This window comes from Rhipicephalus sanguineus, chromosome 7 (assembly GCF_013339695.2).
Source record: "Rhipicephalus sanguineus isolate Rsan-2018 chromosome 7, BIME_Rsan_1.4, whole genome shotgun sequence".
Classification (NCBI taxonomy): Eukaryota; Metazoa; Arthropoda; class Arachnida; order Ixodida; family Ixodidae; genus Rhipicephalus; species Rhipicephalus sanguineus.
The window spans coordinates 27,389,797-27,406,331 of NC_051182.1; positions in this window are offsets into that span (position 1 = coordinate 27,389,797).

Sequence of the window (16,535 nt, forward strand, 5' to 3'; positions counted from 1 at the left end):
ATCCTGGAATTTTTTTCTTGTTTAGTTTTTTTTTCTTATTTCGAGCGATACTGGTTACGGACACCGGCGGCGGCGGCGGACAACTACGGCACCAAAAACGGCCGGTGAAATGATCTGATAACAGCTTCCGCTGTAAAAGGTGTGTCGGTAACCGCACCGAAACAGGGCGAACCGGACGTTAGAGGTGAAGCGCCGGGTGAGAGTTACGCGCGCGTCAGCGAGACTCGCTCGGACGAACAGTACCGCAGTCGAATTTCGCACACCAGGTGAGGGGGCAACAGAAGCCGGCAACGGCGTAGACACCGACGGAATCCTAAGCCAGCGAACCAAGCTTCGAACCGCCCAGCTGGCGGACGCAGGTTTGAATAAAGCTTGGGCAGATGCGAAGGCAGGGAAGTCGGGCATGTTTGTCTCAGACGGCCTTCTATCAGTGTTGTACACGTTCCCCTAAAACAGGAACGAAAGCTCGTTCCTCGTTCCTTCCCAATATTGGAACGAGTTACCGTTACAAGTTCCTTCAATGAGAAAGGAACTCGTTCCAGTTACATTTCGAAAATTCACGTTACACTTGAATTTTTATTCAAAATATATTGCCGGCCACTGCCGAATAATCCTGAGGCGAAGTAAGGTAAGCATTTTAAAGCTCACATCAAGATACACATATTTGACCAATTTTACATCGCCGGAAGCAGGTTATATGTATATAAAAGGAATCTAAAGAAACGCCCCTTGACGATTTTTTAGAGACCACTCGCCACACACAGACACGTCTAACTACAACTTTCGTGCTCGTCTATCACAAGTGCAACACATGGGGCATTTTCCATGCTCGTCTTCAAATGCACAGTCACAATACTGCTCTTCAGATAGTCAACCAGAAATTTCCACACATGCATCAATATAAATAAGTTTCTTGCACAGGAAACAACATCGAAAGGAACAATACATAGGCGCCTAACAAGTGCTGATTCAATGTTGCAGTGTGAGTAGAAACTAATGTCCAGGATACGTATTCACAACTTAGTGAAGTCTCTCGTTTGCACTCAGCAAGAGTCAGCACAGCAAGATGCAGCATAGTCAAGTCACAGGCGAGCGGTATATGCTTGCGCCTGATGCGGTCGCCCATCCGCTCTGTTCTGCACAATGTGCTGTGTGCGCGAGCCTGTTCATTGCCGAGGAACGTTTACAGAAGGAAAGCCGTTCCCTCTGCCGTTCCCACGTAAACGTAACAAGTTACCGTTACAGTTCCACCGATACTAAATGGAACGGTGGCGTTCCTCCGTTCCTCCAAAAAGGAACTAGTTCCTGGAACGTCGTTCCTTGGAACGCCGTTCCGTACAACACTGCTTTCTATACCACTGGGGCTCAATTCCCGGCAACAAAGTAAAACAACTTGTGTTGCCCACTGACAGGTGCGAGAAGGTACTGTTGCTGGCGCATGAGTCCCTTTGGGGCGGCCATCTGGGCCCAAAGAATACAAAACTGAGAATAAAATACAGCTTCTTCTGGCCTGGCATAGAGGAGGATGTTAAGAAGCATTGCCGGACGTGTCATGATTGTCAGGTTCGATCGGATAAGCACCTTAAAGACAGGGTACCCATAACACCGCTTACGAGGCCAGATCACTCTTTCCAGGTAGTGAATGTCGATGTAATCGGACCCCTTGACACACCCTCGGCCAGAGGCCACAGGTACGCGTTGTGCCTAGTAGACCTTTGCACGCGCTGGCCTGAGGTAGTGTGTCTGCGTTCCCTGACGGCCAAGGCCACTTGTGAGGCCTTGTTGTCCGCATTCAGCCGCACTGGAATCCCGGAGGTAATCTGTTCCGACCAAGGAACTAACTTCACGGCACAACTCACTCAAGCGATGCTAACCAGATTGGGGTGCTCTCCTCGGTTCTCCACGCCGGAGCACCCAGAAAGCAACGGTGCTGTGGAACGATGGAACCGAGTCCTAAAGAATATGCTATTCCACGTAATGGAAAAAGACCCCAAGAATTGGGACAGGCTCGTTCCGTTCGTCTTATGGGCATACAGAGAGGTTCCTGATGACACCACAAGTGTTGCACCCTTCCGGCTGTTATACGGCAGAAATCCCTCCGGGCCGCTGGCTATACTTCAGCGCAGCTGGACAGGCGAGGTCCCCCTTCCCAACACATTGAGGGAGGAGCCCGCCAAATATCTGCAGCAGCTGCGGGAACAACTATAGATAGCGGCAGAGGTGGCAGGGCTTACAGCAAGCGCTCGACAGGGGAGCTACGCGCTGGCATATAATAAGTCGACGCGTCGCAAGACGTTCAGTGTGGGAGATCAGGTCCTAGTATTTGACACGGAACGCGGTAGCAAACTGGCACCAAAGTGGCTGGGTCCCTTCAGTATAATCGCTCGCGAAAGGCAAAACTCATATCGGGTTGATAGCGGACAGCGAGCTAGCTCAGTGGTGCACGCAAACAGGCTACGCCCATACTATGCGAGGGTGAACCGTATAGGGGTCGTGTTTGATGATGACATAGAATTTGGGGACATTGAATATGTCCCCCGATGTGCGCCTTCAGGCACATCTTCCGTACCCGTTGACACGCAGCGACTGGTGCATTTAGATAGCAAACAGCGGGAGGACATTTCACGTGTGTTTGCGAAGTACTCCGATTTGTTTGACAAAACGCCAGGAGCCGCAGAAGTCGGACTACACAGAATCGAGTTAGAGGAAGGGTACCGACCAAAGCGTGCATTTCCGTACCGCGTACCTGACTGAGCTCCTTAAGCAAGAGGTTAGCCGCCAGACAGAGGAACTGTTAGATCTTGACCTGATCTACCCAGCAGAAAGCGAACACGCTCACCCCGTAGTTTGTGTCGGAAAGAAAGACGGGTCGGTCCGCATGTGTATCGATTACCGGGCACTGAACGCCGCTACACGCACCGACGCTTTCCCTATGACGCCACCGCAGGAGCTGCTAATGAGGGTAGGCCGCGCTAATTTCATTACTCTGGTAGACCTGCGTCGCGGGTATTGTCAAGTACCGGTCGCCCAGGAGAGTCAGCATCTCACAGCTTTCGTGACGCATGACGGCCAATACGCTTGGCGTGTTATGCCGTTCGGCCTAAAGAAGGCGGCAGCCACATTCCAGCGCATGATAAATACATTGCTCTCAAGACACCAAGCATATGCGGCTGCATATTTAGACGACATCGCCATTTTCTCTTCTTCGTGGCAAGAGCATGTAAGGCATGTTGAGGTCGTCTTTGGACTGCTGCGCGAGGCTAAGCTGAAAGTAAGCGCTGAAAAATGCCAGGACGCGCAGGCGCGTATACGGTGCCTTGGACATGTCGTGGGTGGCGGGACTCATGGCCCGGACCCGGAAAAGCTCGCCGCGATTAAGGATCTAGCCCCACCTACGACGAAAAAACAGCTGCGTAGCTTATTGGGGATGTGCGGCTACTACGTGGCTATGTAAAAACGCCAGGCCTGCGCTGAAACCGCAGCACAGTCACAGCGAAAGCTGGAAGAGCGGCGTTTCTAGAGCCCGTTGTAAGGTCTCTTGGGGCTACAATACAAGTACACTAGAAAGGTGCCCACTACGCCATAAATCACAATTTTTGTGAAATTGGGAAGCACCTACTAAGCCATTATTCGTCATTCTGCGGAGAAGCGAGGCACCAGCTACACGTCTGTAAGGCATAATGTGCACTTTGTTTACGCGACGACTGATGACGATGAAGAATTATGGCTCAGCCCTTTGTAATGGGTTGGAAGTTTTAAACGGCCCACCAGTTATGTAATTTGCTTTGGGTGACGCCCGGTCACCATTTCCCTCTCCTGTCATGCTGTATAACATACGTTGACGAGGGAGAGAGACGGAGGGGGGGCGAAGAACTTTACTGAGACCCCGAGGAAATGGATCATGCGCTTATGAGCTTCCTTGGCAACCAATACAAGTGCACATGCGAGGAACCCACTACGCTATAAATCATTGTAATTTTTCTGAGACCCAGAGGAAGTGGATCATGTGCTTATGGGCTTCCTTGGCAGCCAATACAAGTGCACTTGCGAGGAACCCACTACGTTATAAATCATTGTAATTTTACTGAGACCCCGAGGAAATGGATCATGCGCTTATGGGCTTCCTTGGCAACCAATACAAGTGCACTTGTGAAGAACCCACTACGCTATAAATTATTGTAATTTTTGAGAAGTAGGGCAGCAGGCACTGTGCCATTTTTCGTCATTCTACGGAGAGCGTTGGTACCTTCTAAACGCATGTAAGGCATTATGCGCACTTTGATGCTGTGCCTGATGACGATGAAGAATTATGACAGAGCCCTTCGTAATGGGTTGGAAGCATTCAACAACCTACTCGTTGCGCAATTCGCGTTGTGTGACGCCTGGTTACAGAATTCGCGTTGTGCGACGCATGGTGCTTATTTTACTCTTCTACCACGCTATATTGCATATGCTAATGTGGTTCCTTCCCGACATGAAGCCTGTATAAGACCTTTTTGCAAAGCGGTTTCAAGCACCGGCATGGCTGAGTGGTTGAATACTGGGCTCCCACGCAGAGGGCCCAGGTTCGAACCTCGTTCCATCCTGGAACTTTTTTCTTATTTCGTTTTTTTTTCTTATTTCGAGAGATACTGGTTACGGACACCGGCGGCGGCGGCGGCGGCGGCGGACAACTACGGCGCCAAAAACGGCCGGTGAAATGATCTCATAACAGCTTTCGCTGTAAAAAGCTACGCCGCAGTGGCCGCCCCGCTGACCGCCTTGACGAAGCGAAGCATGCCAAACCCGATACCGTGGGAAGAAGACGCACAGATCGCATTCGCGGAACTAAAGAGATCGCTCTGCGAGGCGACCGCACGGACCACTCCCGACATCCACAAGCCATATTGGCTATTCACGGACGCTTCCGAAGTGGCTTCTGGCACCTGTTTAGCGCAGATGAGAGACGATGGCCAGGAAAGGCCGATTGCGTTCGCCAGCCACCGTTTCAGTCCAACTCAGGCCCGCTGGTCGACCATTGAGCGCGAAGCGTTCGCCATCATATGGGCGTTGGGTAAATTTGACACATGGGTGTTCGGGGCGGAAATACATGTAGTATCCGACCACAACCCTCTGTCTTACCTAACGACCAGCACGCCTCATGGAGCAAAACTAGCAAGGTGGGCACTAGCTTTGCAGCGCTACAATGTAATCGTAACCCACCGGAAAGGCTCCAGCAACGCTAACGCAGACGCACTGTCACGCGTCCCCAATGTAAATTGGGACGACAGCCGCGAAAAGGCTTGAGCCATGGCCGCACCAGCGAGCGTGAACGTTCCCGCTCACCTGCAAAGGAGTGCACGAACTGACCGCCTGGCGAACCCGGATGCTACCTAGACGTTGCCTCCATGCACGGTGTCAGAGGAACTTTCTATCGTACCCCACGTTCCTGGTGTATCCCCCTGGATAGGCTTGCGAGCCGCCAGAGGTTAAGACAATTTTCTTTGCCACCTACGGTGCCGTTGTACGACGTGCTCTTTTCCTCATATGGCCAAACATGTGGTGCCTGTGCAATTGACATTATTGTGAAAAATTGAAGGACCCTTAAGCTTCGCTTTAAGAGTTGAACACGATAGCGAAATCCGGCCCGTAGTGCGCACTTCAACCACTAAGTGCGTACTTATTAATCTGTATTGTTACACACACACGCACACAGATACACATGCGCGCGCGCGCAAATGGTAGAGGCTTTCGATCTAAAACAAGAATCACATGGCCTCCAAGATGCACGCCGCGCGCTTGCTATCTCGGAGGCCTTAAAGAGTCGGGACATATTTTTCACAATGCCTCACAGATGGCAGCACATTATCTAGCGTTTGCTGCATTCCTCCATGGTTTGCTGTTTGCTTGATCAACGCCTCCTCTAGAAAGCCAGCGTTGGCTTGATATGTTTTCCGCTAGATGGACATAGTTGTCCATTTTTAGAGCTGTTTGAACGTTCGTGTGTGTTTTTAGCGGCGATGGCTGCACTATCCCGGCCTTTTTCGACGTAGTTTGATGGTCTCGCCAATGCGCCTACAAATCGCCGAGTGGGCTCGTTTTTGTCGTGACACCTGCCGAACAAAATGCGTTAAGGAGACTCCTTCAGTACATGACATTTATGTAGTGTTTTTTTCTGAAGCAGCTGAAAGTAACATCGTGGCTTTGTGGTAGGACACCTGCTTGCGACGCGAGCGGCCCGGGTTCGATCCTCAATGGGACCGAAGATTTTATTCTTTATCTTATTTGCTTCTTTCTCGATTTTTCGCTCACGGACGATTTTTCGCTCACAACAAACGGTGCCGACACCGACACCGGAATTTCTGCGACACGAGCTCTCTAACGCTATCGCGTTAATAATTCCACGAACTTGCACGCGAGTGACTCGCATCGTTACGGCGGCAGCACGCTACAACTAGCACCGTTCACATTAAGAGTGTTGGCATGCTGTTTCGTATTGTGGACTCGATGTTACCTTTGTGCATGTTTTCTTTTTATTGTACTTTACTTTACCTCTTTGTCTGTTTGGCCCTCAGACTGTATACGCTGGGCTTGGATGCGAACAAAAACGCCTTGCGATTCGGCTGCACGGAGGCAGGCTTCCCCTGTGCCATGTCCCGGCCTCCTATGTTTAGACTAACTGAACGGACTCAAAGCTCAGTTATCCTCTTAGGGGGAACGTGTAGGGCCGGGCATGAGTTATGTCGCAGAGCGTCATTGCCTTGGTGCCGGGAATGGCTGGCGCGGACGAGAAGTGGCGTTCTCCTGGAAGCCATCTCGACCGCCCGAAACTCGTCTCCGTTACATGAGGCCTTCCTTTGCCCCAATACTAACAAATCGCACAGTCGGCTGCACCCCCCTACCTACTAGATAACCGCGTGCGTGAGAACCTGCCGCTGTTTACAGGAATGCGAGAGCCACGATCTGGCAGACTCGCGTGGGAACACGAGCCACGGGCGGAGGGTGGGGGTAGGGGCAGTTGGAGAGCTGCGTAAGCAGCGAGGAGGGGCTCAGCGCCATCCATGCCGGGCTATACTGTTCTCTCCTTCCCCCACTTTTGTTTTTCGACTCTAAACACCGCACCACGGAGCGCGGAGAGGCAGTCTGGGCCGTAACCACGCTGTGGTAGGACGGCGAGGCTCTTTACCGGCGCATTTCCTCACAGCGACCTGGGCTCTAACACCAAACGAGGTGTAGAAGAGTGAGGGCCTGTTCATTACACCCTCTGTCAAGTGGAAATTAGTTTTCCCGTTTGTAACTGCAATAGCCCTGTACAATTATAATACAGTTTGTTAGTAATTGTGCTACGCCTCCTGTCAAATATTTCACCCCCGCCGAGCTACATCACCAGGATCCTCGTCCGTCAACTTCACGGGAGGAAGGGAACCTTTACTCTCACTAAAGGATCCTACGGGCCAGCTTGGTCGCTGGGCTCTGCGACTCCAAGAATATACCTACACAGTGACGTACAAGTCGGGCCTCCTACACCAGGACGCAGACTGTCTGTCTCGCTACCCCGTCGATGAATCGAGCAGCGTCACTGACACCGACGCCGGCGCTTGCGTCTTTTCCGTTTCCTTACTGACAAACATCGGCGACGAACAACGCAGAGATGCGTCCTTGCGTACTATCATCGAACACCTAGAATCATCGTCTACCGACCGGTCCCATCGCTCGTTCCTCCTCCAAGATGGTGCACTCTACCGCCCCAATATTGACCCAGATGGACCAGCCCTGCTGCTTGTTATTCCGAAACACCTTCGCTCGGCTGTCCTTCACGAACTTCATGACCTTCCAACGGCCGGTCACCTTGGTGTATCGCGCACTTACGACCGGATCCGCCGACGCTTCTTTTGGCCAGGGCTTGCACGCTCCGTCAGAAGATACGTTGCGGCGTGTGAGAAATGTCAGCGCCACAAAACACCATCGACGCTTCCCGCCGGGTGCCTTCAACCCCTTGACATTTCGTCCGAACCATCCTTTCGCGTTGGCTTAGACCTACTTGGCCCGTTTCCCCTGTCTTCCTCTGGCAACAGGTGGACAGCTGTGGCCACAGACTACGCCACGCGCTACGCCATCACAAGAGCTCCTCCAACAAGCTGCGCCACAGATGTCGCCGACTTCCTCCTACACGACGTGATTTTGCAGCATGGAGCTCCACGCCAGCTGCTTACGGACCGTGGCCGCACATTTCTGTCGAAGGTCATAGCCGACATTCTGCAGTCATGTGAAACGAGGCACAAGCTCACTACGTCCTACCATCCGCAGACAAATGGCCTAACGGAGCGTCTCAAGCGAACACTTACAGACATGCTTGCGAAGTATGTTTCCTCCGACCACTCTGACTGGGACCTTGCTTTGCCGTACGTGACATGTGCGTACAATTCTTCGCGCCACGACACTGCCGGTTACTCTCCGTTCTTTCTGTTGTTCGGCCGACAACTAACGTTGCCCTTAAACACCATCATCCCGTTTCCCGCCGTACCGACCAGCGAATCTGCCCTTGACGCTATCACCAGAGCTGCTCATGCACGTGAAACCGCCCGCACTCGCCTCTTGACTTCTCAAGAAAACCAACGGCGGGTGTACGATCGCAGGCACCGAGACGTGCACTTCTTGCCCGGTTCTTTGGTCCTGCTGTGGTCTCCCACTCGTCACGTTGGGATGTCGGAAAAACTAATGTCTCGATACACAGGTCCATACAGAGTCCTTCGTGCGGTTACCCCTGTAACCTATGAAATCGCTCCTGTCGCCTCGTCGCCTTCATCGTCTATACAGGCAAGCGATATCGTACATGTCGCACGCTTGAAACCCTACCACTCTCCCAGTGACGTTGACATCTGATGCGCCGAGATGGCGCTTCTGCCGCCGGGGATTGTGCTACATGCATATTGTCAGTCCCTTGAACCATTGCGCGTGTGCGCCGGACGAGGAGAAGGAAGATCTCTCTCCGCTCGGGCTCTGAGCTGAACCGGTCAGCGCTGCAACCGCTACTGTAAATATATCGTGTAAATAATCTACGGACTAGTCTACCGAGTCGTCATTCACGTAACAATATCGTATTTTAAAAGTCCTCTAAGTACCGAATCCCGCGTGGTGTAAGTGGAAAATCCTTTCTAAGTGTTCTTTTTAGAACGTCACAAAATAAACATGCTTCCCGGCAATCGAAAAAGACACACGCAAGAAGCTTAACGAACGCGCCTTTTATGGCGCATGCAGATGACGGACCGAATCCGGATTCGCCTGGACGCGGACGGCCAATCCGCGGATAATCCGCCTGCAGGCGCATCCACACGACAGACGGTGTCCAAGGAGAGCACAGCCGTATTATACCCGTGTCACACGGGCATTTGGAAGGCCATTGAACTGGTGGCCTATTCACACAACTGTCAAGCACGAGCTGCCACACGGGCGATTTCGAAGGCCATCGAGTCAATAGTCTATCGAGTCAACGCAGCACCGCACACATCCGTTGAAACTTCGATGGCTATTGAGCGACGGAAGGACGGAAGCAGAAACAGAGCAAACGTGCCCTCTCGTTCACAGTGTACCCGAACCCACAATTACAAAAAGAAAACGTTAACCAGTATGATTTAAAGCAGTATATGTGAGCGCTATCGATTATTTAATAAAGTATTTGTGCAACTTGAAATATGCGAACTGCACATACTCTTGACATCAGCAACGTGCTTGTCTTTGATCGTGCCGTCTTGCCGTGTATCGCTCACCACAGTTTCGCTGTTCAACAAATTAAAAATTAAATATGTATTGCAAACTACAAATTAACACTTTATTAAAATGTTCAAACAAAAACAATTGACATATTTGTGATTTCAAGCAGATTTGTATGATTTAACTTTCGGTGACATGAATACGAAAATAAAGATCCGCAGCGCCATGCAGTTTTTGCGAGAGACGCCTGAACCACTCAACGGCCGTTCATAATTGCCGTGTAGCAGCCGGACAACTCCATCGAGTCGATACAGTTGTGGCGTTTTAATGGCCTTCGACTGGATGGCCGTTCAAAAGTGCCCGTGTGACACAGGTATTACTCTCGACCGCAAACTCTGCGCTTGCCTGCGCCCGCCGGCAGCAGACTGGTTTGAGAGTATTCAACGACATGGAAGCCGACAGAACGCGAAGCTCGCCGAGCTTTGTCGAGGACTGAAATTTGTTTCGGTGAAATCGGTGTTCTTGGTGGAATGGCTGAATTAAAAGAAGAATCTGCTTTACAGAGAGCTGCTGGAGACTGACCTCACTACTGTCACGCGTGGGGCTCCGCATATGAAGTGAGGTTACAGTGATGCGCCGATATCGGCAGCTTTTTTTTTTCTTTTGCGGATAACAGGTACCGACAGTGCACATTGCACTGCTGCACATTATCTTTCATTCGCTCTGTTCAAATCTTGACCTTAAACTCAGTCTAGAAACATGGGCCGTGTTGTGAGACAACCGCCTTCGGCGACAGCGCGACTTCGCCTACCGAAGAATCCTGCGTGTGCAATGATTAAAGCGACAACTTACCCGCTACTCTCCAACGTGCGAATCAGCGCGCATTGAGAGAGATATTCTCAAAGGTAATCGTCTTAGAATAAGGCCCCAGAAATGAACTGAAATACGCGCCAGCAGAGCTGAAATCAACTGCAAGGACAGCCGCACGGCTCGAGCAGAACAAAAGTGCACTGGCTGCCAGCCTGTTTGTCCGCTAAAGCTGCGGCGTTCCGCCGCCAGAATCCCGATGTGAAAACTTGGCCGCATTTCTGCGTGCTTCGCTGCAAATGTCGTCTAAAGACGATAGAAGAGGCGCTGCCTGAGATATGGACGCCATCCGGCAATACGTCGGGAAACATGAGTGCTGTGTTGCGGGCTGGTAGTCCCGGCGCAGCGGCAAGTGAAGACCGGCGGTGACCAAAGCGGCCGGCGGGAACGCCGGCCAGCCCGAACACGCGGTTTGGCGCGATGCGCCGAAGGAGAAGAAACGTCCGCACTGAACGAGTACTCTCCACAAACTCTCTAATTTGCACGTCGCCTGGGTAAAACAGGAATGCCAGAGCGGCGCCCCCTGTCATTCGTACAATGCAATACTGACCCGAAACCGAAACACAACATGAGCTTGTGCAGAGGGCACGGAGGAAGAAAAGTTTCAGCGCAGTCGCATTTTCAGCGCAGCTTAAAATCTAGGGTCTTTAAAATTGCGTATCTATGTATTTTCTATTAAAGGAACACACCACCTAATACCTACCTAATGATGTTGCGCCTCAGATATGCGTAATATTTACTTTTTCATCGACATCGTTCACAAATAGGAACAGCCGTACCAGTTCAAGATGGGTGGGCGGTAAGCAAGGGGTTCAACTTTGGCTGGGTGGCTGAATCGAGTGACGTGCCGACAAACACAAAGACTGACATGTACGAGTGTGCAGAGAGATCTGCACGTGACTAGTTCCACCAGCAACGCCCACCGGCTACCTGCCAGCGCGACACGCGGCAACGCCCTCCAGTCATGACTAACCCAAGCAACCTCCCGGTGAGGGAGAACTGTTTTTTGTTTAACGCCCCCGAAGGGTACGTCTCTAAAGACGATCTAATAGACGCAGTTGAGGAGACGGCTGGCGACGACAGCGTGCTCGTCTTGCAACACATGGGGGGCTCAAAGTGGCTCGTGTGCACCAGGAATGCGAACCAGGCTACGAGGTTAATGGTAGCGGAGGGCTTCAATGTGCACCGCGAACACGTTGCAGTCGAGGCCGTCGGCCCCCCGGTAACTTTTGTTAACGTCTACCGGTTTCCGGATTAGTTGCCAGATGACGTCCTGGTCAACGCCCTCGGGCAATATGGCAAAGTTAACAGTGTCTCCTTTGCAACTGTTTCAAACCGGCAAAATAAATTAAACGGGGTCAGAGTTGTGAGGATGGAGATGTGTAAGCCAGTTCCCAATTTCACGACCATCGCAGGCCACCGCGTCACGTGTGAATATCGCGGGATGCGCCGCGTGTGCGCTTGGTGCAGCGAACTGGGGCACATGGCTACGGCCTGCTCGGCTGCTTATTGCAAGCGATGCGGGGTATTCGGTCACGACACCGAAGGGTGCACCGAGGAATGCAAACGGTGAGGCGGGCGACATGGCACGTCCGAGTGTTTTCGCAGGCGCTCATACGTCGCTGTAGCGCGAGGCTTCCCATCAGAGATGAGAAACATCACCAGTACGAGTCAGCCTAGTACCTCCCGGTTGCCTACGGGGGCAGCATCGGCGTCGGGGCTCCAAGTGTTGAGGCCAAAGTCACGCCCTCCCCCCCACGCCAACGAACGCCCCGGATTACTGGGAGCATGAGGAACCTCGGGAGAGGGAAGACGCTCGCGGCGCCTATACGTCCCCCGCACCCATGGCAGTACCCCCCGAAGTTGTCGACGAAACGAGCAACAGAAGCTCTGAGCGTGACCAGGGAGAGTCGAGCGGCCTCGAATCCGGCTCCCCGGAATCGTCGAGCGACTCGGGGGACCCGTCACAGACCGAAAGTGCGGAACAAGAAGTACCTGGAACCGTACAGAGCCCTGTCATCGACGAGCCCGCGTTCCCGGGACTCTATGCGGAGAACTTCCCGCCGCTGTTATCGGAGCCACATGGAACGTCCGCGGCTTTCGAGACAGAGCCAAACAGCGAGACATCCTCGCCTTTGCCCAGGTGCAGGGTAACGATGTCTTGTTTATTCAGGAAACCAACTTTCGGACCACGCTGGACGTCTCAAGGCTCCGCCGCGAGTTCCAAATGGACGCTTTCTTTTCTTTGACAACTGCAAGGGCCTGCGGCGTGGGGGTCATCTTCGTAACGGGCCGCTTGCGACAGAAGGCATTCTACACCTTAGGCGCAAATGGCAGAATGTAAATACTCGACATCTACATTAACGGGAAACGGTTCCGCTTCGTCAATGTTTACGCCCCGGTAACGAGGACGAACACCAACAACTTCTTCCAGGATTTACATCAGTCCCTCTCAGAGCCCCTCCCGCACGTGCTACTGGGAGATTTCAATTGCGTGATCGACTCGCAGCGGGACGTGAGGGGCCCGGGCCGAGGCAGGTCAACGTACCAGGCCAAAGAAACCGTAAAGGTATTGCGTCACCTTTGCCTGACTGACGTCTGGCTTCACGTCCACGGCGATCTCTTTGTCCCGACGCGCTCCTCTCAGATTTCAGGGAGTAGAATAAATCGGACGTATCTGCCCGACTTTCTCCTCCCCTAGGTAGCAGCGTGCGAGGTCCTTTCCCCCTCGGCCGACCTTGCAGGTAGATCAGACCACCTACCACTCGCTACCACGCTGAGCGGTTTCCCCGGACCCTGCAGTGACGGCCAAGGCTGGCGTCTTGACTCGGCGCTGCTGCAAGACGACGACAGCATCAAGCGTATCAGAGAGCGGCTAGAGGAGTCTGTGGCGAACGCCCCGGACTTAACCCGCTTTCCTGAGAGACACTGAAAGAGGATTGGAGAAGGACCCTCCAAGAAGAAGGCAGGGCCAGAAAGCGCCGCATAACCGCCAAGATGAACGAGATCTTACGCAGAATCCGCATCGTTAAGGGGGCGGAGTCACTCACGGCTTGCACACGAAGCTACGTCAACTCCCTGGAGGTCGAGTACGCCCGCTTACTACAACGGCGCGCGCTTAGACCACCTAAGGAGCGGGACAAGCCAGCCAATCCCATTGTCGCGGACCCCAACGAGGCGAACGGGAACGGCAGCGTACGAATCACTCGGGTGAAGCGCCCGGACGGCTCATCTGCAACCGATCCTGACGGAATCTGCTTAGTTTTTCGCGATGCCCTATTCCGGGACACTGACCTCGGCCGTGGTGCAGACGAAAAACGGCTGATAGAAAGAGGTCTGCCGGAACCTGGTACGACTGGAGGGGGAGGATACAGCTTCGCTTGGCGGCGAGGCGACAGCCGAGGAAGTGTCAGTTGCCATCACGAGCATGCCTCCAAATTCCGCCCCTGGCACAGACGGCCTCACCGCGAACTTTTACGCAACGTTTCTCGACATTCTAGAGGGCACGCTGCTGGCAATCTTTTGGCGAAGGGATGATCGTCCTCTTGCTGAAAGAGGGAGCCCCGCAGGAGGAGCCGTCGGCGTGGTGCCCCATTACATTATTGAATGTTGACTACAGGATGGTAGCCTCCCTACTAAACAACCGCCTTAAACTCCTCCTGCCGTCGATCGTCGCGCCTCGTCAGTCCTGCGCGGTCCCGGGCCGCTCCATGTTTGCCAACTTAATGGTGACAAGAGACGCATTCAAATACATGACATCGAAATCCCTGCCAGGAGCCTTCGTTTCTCTGGACCAGGCGAAGGCCTTTGATCGCGTCAGACACAGGTATATGTTCGAGGTGCTACGCCAATTCGGCTTTCCGGACTGCTTCGTCGACCTCGTCTCTAAGCTCTACAGTGATTTAACATGTCACGTCGTCGTAAACGGTGCCCCAACACCTAACTTCGACTATGAGCGAGGAATTCGTCAAGGATTCCCACTAGGACTCACCCTCTTCATCCTCTCACTCGAGCCGTTGCTGGCTAACATCGATAGAAACGAGAGTATTAGAGGCTTTCCACTGACGGGGGAGGCCGTGGTCAAAGTCCTCGCCTACGCGGACGATGTTCCGTTGTTTGTCAGGGACCCGGCAAGCCTACAGGCATTTTGGACGACGTTTGCATCTTATGCTGAGGCCTCGGGTGCAGAATTGAACATGACAAAAAGCAAGGCCCTACCATTCGGCGCATTCCCCCGAAGAGCCTTAGGCAACCTCGAGGTCGTCGACGCCGTAAAGGTTCTTGGCATTTACGTTTGCTGCGGCGGAGTGGCGAAGACAACTTGGCAGCGGGCGCTGGAGCGGGCACAAGCGGCAATTACACGACTAGGCCTCGAAAACCTCACATTACGAGAAAAGGCGCTGGCAGCGAAGACTACCATCTGCGCCTTCGCCTACTACGCAAGCCGAATAGCCGTGATGCCAACCAAAACGGCGACCCAGCTGTCGAGAACGATCGGGTCCTTCCTCTGGGAAGGCAAACCTGCGCCTGTCCGACGCACCCTGTTACAACTTCCAGAGAGCGAGGGAGGCCTCGGCCTCTCCCATGTTTTAACCACAAGCAAAGTGTTCGTCTTGAAAACTGCAAGGGCCCTCTACCACGCAATAGACTACGTGGGGAGAGGCTTAATGCGTTATTGGTGTAGCACAAACGCAGCCTTCCTGAACGCGGACCGACCCCTCGCCCCACTCGCGGAATCAGCCCCGTCAGTCTACATGTCTGCCGCAAACACGATGCGAAAGCTCGAAAAAGAAGCTCCCGATTGCGACGTTGACGAGGTCCCGCCGGCTAGCATTGCGGAAGAAATCGCGCGACACCAGATCACCCCAGACGAAAACAGGTTGGCGCAACTGGAAAAGAAAAGCGTCAAAGGACTGTCGAGGAATTCCCAGATCCGTGCACGACTTCGTGTGGCGGAAAAGCTGGGACATCCTCCCAACACGCCAACGGCTACACAAGTTTGGCATCGTGCCTTCGCCTCGCTGCTCCAACTGCCGCGCCGACGAAACGCTGGCACACGCACTGTTTGCGTGCCCCGTAGCCAAGCCGGTTTGGCGACTGGTTGCAAGGAATTTTAAAATCCGTCCTCCCCCGGAGCTCAAAAGAAACAGGGGCGCCTTCGCCAAACTGGTAGTCGTCTGCACCATATTGTCACGGGCGAAATAAGACAGACAGCCAGGTGTTGACGTCTTCCCCAGAACCAGACCAGCAACAACAACGTTCTCTTCTTCTTCCACTCGCGTGTACGTGCCACAGTGGATGGCTCATACATGATGGCATGTGGCATTACTCCCTCTCTCAGAAAAGCATCGTCTCGATGCTAGTTATGCGCACTAAAAAAAAGGAGGAAAGAAAAACAAAACGTCACTATACAAACGAAACAACTGTGCCCGTAAGGCAAAATGAACATGCTGCAGTCACTGAAGAAGTAAATAGAGAAAGTGGGACACAACAATAACAAGCAGAAAAGCAACAAAAAGAAAGAAGCTAAGTGGCCATTGTAGTCAAAGTCACTCTACGTTCGATTGACGACGCGAGAAATATGGCTTGAGCCTTGAAACATGAACCACATCAGTTTGTGGAAGCCGACGGGAACGTCTTGGGGTGCCTTCTGGGAGAACCTCGTAGGTTACGTCGCTGAGTCGACGTAGAACCTTGTAGGGGCCGAAGTAGCGCCGCAGTAACTTCTCTGACCGGCCGCGCTGTCGGATGGGGGTCCACACATCGCCTGGTTTGAAGGTAACATCTCGGTGCCGAAGATTGTAGCGGCGTGCGTCTGCAGTTTGGCGACTCTCAATACGGCATCGGGCGAGTTGACGGGCCTCCTCGGCGCGTTGAGCGAACCTGGCAGCATCCGTGTTAAACAGTCCCTGGTTGTCGGGGAGGAGCATTGCGTCGAGCATTGTAGTGACCTCTCGACCATGCACTAAGCGGAATGG